A 5,111-nucleotide genomic window follows, 5' to 3' on the forward strand; every position below is an offset into this window, starting at 1 on the left:
AATTCGTTTTTCTGTTTGCTGTATTTAAGAGGATACACTTGTTCTAATAAATACTTCTCCCTCTCAACTGCTCATGTCGTTTCCCGTCACCAATTGCTGGGTGGGGCAGTTGCTTACAGCGCTAAAGAACCAGAAAAGACCTTGACTTTTTAGACAAGATCAATCACCCATGGTCAGGGTAGTACAGCCATAGGCTGCCCTGGACTTTAAGACCGTGATGGGTATCCCACCAAACACTGTGAATTGACAGCATCTTCCCCTTGGATCTTCACAGATGTGTCTTTCTTACTTGGAGCCAGCTTGATAAAGTTATTGTTTGCCACATGGAGAGCATGAAACTTTTTAAATAGTTCATCTTTTAGTTAACTCTCTGCCATATACAGAATAGCCCTGGATTTTAGAAGGGATTTCATCAGTGAATTACAATTTTTTAAACCCCAATCAAAGCCTAGGAAAATGACCCGATGATGAACCGTTTACCAAGCTAGCCCATGAACCTGAATTCTGATCTCCAGCACACTTCTAAAAACTGGGTGTGATCATGCACACCTACAACCCCAACACTAGAGTGCAGAGACAGGTAGGACCTGTGTTTCCCTGGCACTAGTTCAGCCCGAACAATGAGCTCCGATTTATTGAGAGGCCCTGTGTCAAAGAAAAAAGTGGAGAAGTGATTGAGGGAAGCATCCCAACACCAGCTCTCACCTTCCTCATGCACGGCACTGGCGAGCATCGATATATACACACATGGGAGCAGAGCATACACCACACACAAGCAAGTAAGTAAATGACTGAACAAGTAAATAAGCTTAAAGTCTAATACAGCAATGGAAAAGCAATAATGGCTTAAGAAGTTCTTAACTATTAAAAGAAAAATGCCAGAAAGAAATCTTTACCAAAAACAAAAATGGATCGCCATGTGCCCACATGAACACAGTGACAAGTGTGACTGACTTCCATTAGAATTTCGAGAGAACAAGACAGTTTGCCCTGCCTTCACCTCCCCTCTCCTCCTGTCCCCTTCACTGCCCTTCCTTTCCCTTCCTGTCCCTTCTTTTCCCTGAGGTGATGGAGAACAATCTTTTCCATCTGAATTTAATGTCCATGAAATAAAACAGGAAATTCCAATGTAATTTTCCTCTTTGTTTTTAGATAAGGCCTAGTTATATTCTCTGTTGAGCATGGCAGGGTCACATGACTATGCCCATCCATAACTATGCCCATCCATGACTATGCCCATCCGTGATCATGCCCATCCATGACTGTGCCCATTTGTAGTTTCTATTCAATATTGATAACATATTGTCTAAGATCAACGATGTGTAGACTCAAACATGAGGTGTAGACTCAGTGATGTTGCTGCTTTAACATGGTCTCTCACACTACACATGGCTCAAGCTCTGTGCCCGTCCCCTCCCCCCTACCTCTTTCAACTATACATTGTATTGTTCCCTGACTGCTGCTAACCTGGGAAGCCTCTTCAGCAGCCAGGGAATGCCCGAATACAAGACAGCAACTCTTCTCTGATTTATATGCATAATGTTCCTGCATTATGGCATGCCGGGCAGGAATCCTCACAGGCTATTTATATCTGAGGAACATCCTCCAGGATGGTGAAGCCGAAGGAATTAAATCCATCACCCACTGTGTACATCAATCACCACTACAGAAAATGTCTATTTGTGCTTCTGACACTGCCTTGTTGAACAAATCTGCCTTCCAGTGACATCTGCTGGGAGACTCTGGCATCAGGCGGAAACTAAGCCAAATATTCAATGTCAATGATTGCCCAGGGAGGAGAGAGATTTGTGCCAAGATCTATCTCTTAAATGATCTTCCAAGCCAGGAACCATATTGTTAAAAGCATAAACCAAAACCAAGGTGAACCCATAATAAATACCAGCTGTGGAAATATGAAACTGAACCCCCAACACAAGTCAGCACACATGTGCAGTACTATCTAGCTTAAACAATTCCTCAGGAAAGCTAAAATAGGAGGCATTCACCGGAGATAGGCTGGCACTAGAGTCTCTCCCTGAGGACCAGTTTTCATTTTCTTTCGCAGACATCAAAGCATTAGTTGAGCTTAAATATCTTCATCTTCCTGGGAATGCTACCGTACGTTGCAGGCAGACTCTCCTGGCCAGTGGGTACATGGATCTCCTCCTAACCCCATGCTTGAATTCCAGCGGATGGTGTGAGCAACATCTGAGGAAAAAGGGCTTCAGCAGATGCGGTCTGTCATCGAGCTGCTGTTATTTCTAGTGGTTCAGCCTTCGAGAAAACAGAAGTAACCTTGTCTATAATAAGTCTCCTAGCAGCCTCTACCATGTGGAGGAGACACATGAATACAATACGAATCACAGGAGTTCACTGGAAATACAAAATAAATTATGGCATGAATAGTCATAATTTTACTGAATTGTCCCCATTACTTGAATATTGTTAGCACAAAGTTCAGTCTCCAATTGCCATTTAGTCAAAAGACTTTTGCAATGAAACAGAAGGTCTCTTTATTCATTGAAGAAAATTCATATTGTCGTGAAAGTATGATAGACCAATTATCTTTCCATTTATGGTAAAAAAATTGAAGTCAATTTTTAACACATGATTGGAGAGCAATTACTACTGCAAGATTCCTGAGGTTAATAACATTACAATCTCTGGGAATTTCCAAAGAGAATATATGTGTGTGTGTGTGTGTGTGTGTGTGTGTGTGTGCGCGCACAGTGTGCATGTGTGTGTAATAAATTCCAGAGGGTATATATGTGCATATATATGTATATATTTTATTTTATATATAAATATATTTCACATATATATGAAAAATGGACAGGATTTCTGAGAGAAAGTGCCTTGTGTTTTTTAAAGATAAAATACAATAAACAGAGAAAATATTTTATCATATAGTAGGCCTGAGATTGCAACCCATGTCTATGATATCAGGTCCATTTTTTCATTTAAAGATGTGGGGAAAAAACTCATTATTGAACCTAATCATACAAAGGCTTTGCTTCTAGGAAGGCTCAAGTCATGCCCACATAGCATAGGACTAATGAACACCATGAGTTGGAATAGATTCTATAATTTCTTTCTTTTTATAAATTAAAATGATTTGGAGGCAAGCCTCTACAAGAACCAACACTCTATTCAAAAATCACTGGGTGCTGTATTCTCAGTGGCAGCCCACTGACTTCCTAAATCATCTGGGGAAGGAGTTTCCATCGACCCGACCTTCCACACGCCTACATACCCTACTACTGAATTATCCCACCTCACCTCTGCGCACGCACACATACACACACACACACACACACACACACACCTACACATGGTATAACGGTTCATGTCTTGTTGCCTCTAAACTCTGTTCCAGACACCAATTTATTCAGCAATTTCATTTTCTATTATATCCCATATTTTATGCTCTGCTCTATTTATAGATTATCCAACCAATATGCAACTCCCATTACCTCCTGAATCTCTTCGCTTATTTTGCTGTCTCACCTGGAATGCTTTGTTCCCTACTTGGATCCTCATCCTTCGAGGTTGACTTTCAGCTGCATCTGAAAGCCCTTGTGTGTTTCAAATGTTAAATCTCCACATTACTCACCTCAGCAGGCTTTCTGGACATAGCTGAACATCTGTGGATCAAATGTACACCTCACCACAGAATAATGAAATGGAACCATCTTGGCGAACTTAAAGTGATTCTTGGTTGGTGGTTGGTGTCACACTTCCATTGGTAGCTGAGGACAATTAATCAAAGCTCTTCACCATTAGTACAGATTCGAGAGTCCCAAAATCATCTGCTTTTTAAAATCAACAACAGTTTATGTAAGAAGAAAGCCTATACACTGCCTAAGACTATGACTGGGTAGGTTTGCAGAACATGTCTTTTCATGTAGCTTCATGGGCTCCTGGTATGTACTCAGCGCCAAGACATTGTTTTTCCAAAGAACATTTTATCTGACTGCTTATCAACTGACCCATGAGAAGCTGTGCAAGCCACAGGAGATCCAGGGATGATATGTAGATTAAGCAAAACACAGGAGTCTTGCCTTAACGTGTTAAATTCAGCAGCAGCATCTACATATTTGATCAAACAATTCACAATGTCTTCCTTGTTGTCACAGTTATAAGCCAGCAACTGGAGCTAGAATTTCCCAGATATGACTGTATCTGGAACAATTTGGGGCGGGGGGAGGTTCAGTACATTGTCCCACTGAATCAGAAACTCTGAGAATTGAGTCTGAGGATCTGTTTTCTTTTTAAATCCCCAGGTAAATGTCTTAAGCATAAGGGCCTGGAAATATCTTATCAATATAAATTTATGGCATGTATTTGTTATATGTAGTGGTAGGTGCTATTTGAACATTTTTATTTCAATATAATGCTCTAACCAAATTCACTCCTCCCTCCTCCCTCCTCCCAGTAGAACTATTCATTCTCTTGAGCAGTCTCTTTCCCACCATCCTTAGATATAGATAGGATGGGTGGGTGGGTGGGTGGATGAATGGATGGGTAGATGGGTGGATGGGTGGGTGAACGGGAGGATGGGTAGGTGGGTGGGAGAATGGATGGATGGGTGGGTGGGTGGGTAGATGGTTACATACACATACATACAAACATATATACATATGTCTATATAAAATTTAGTATCTACAAGTGAGTCAAAACAAGCACTATTTGTCCTTCTGAGTCTGACTTATTTGATTTTTATGATGATCATAGTCACAGTCATTTTCCTGTAAATATCATTTTGTTCTTCTGTGCCACTGATTCTACTTTTCCGGAACAATTCCTGGATCAACCCTTCAGCTAGTCAGAACTTGCCTCGGAAGAAACATTTGGCGAGTTATGTCCTGATGCCATTCCAATAGATTCTCCTCACCCAAGTTCTTCCAGAACATTCCAGAGGCTCAGCGTGTGGAACTCAAGTGACTTAAGAAAGCATTAAGGGGACGGCAGTCGAAGGAGACAAAGCTTGGCTTGGGTCAGCTGACATCCTTTCATCTTCCCAAAGATCCTCATACAGTGGTTGCTCAACCGCGTCTCTTTATGCATAAGTATCTGTGTTGTTTTGTAGTTTCCATGGGCCGTTGCTCCAG

At 41.3% G+C, this 5,111-nt stretch overlaps 1 long non-coding RNA gene across 1 annotated transcript; it reads right to left on the reverse strand.

The window, feature by feature from the left end:
- Positions 1-411: 411 nt before the first annotated feature.
- LOC146892437 (uncharacterized) lies at positions 412-4,906 on the reverse strand. The gene is made up of 3 exons (XR_015004347.2): positions 4,837-4,906; positions 3,614-3,749; positions 412-2,373 (listed from the first exon to the last, which is right to left on the reverse strand). It is a non-coding gene; the product is annotated as an uncharacterized LOC146892437 (long non-coding RNA).
- Positions 4,907-5,111: the final 205 nt, after the last annotated feature.

The sequence above is a fragment of the Myodes glareolus genome, chromosome 11 (assembly GCF_982192425.1).
Source record: "Myodes glareolus chromosome 11, mMyoGla1.1, whole genome shotgun sequence".
Lineage (NCBI taxonomy): Eukaryota > Metazoa > Chordata > Mammalia > Rodentia > Cricetidae > Myodes > Myodes glareolus.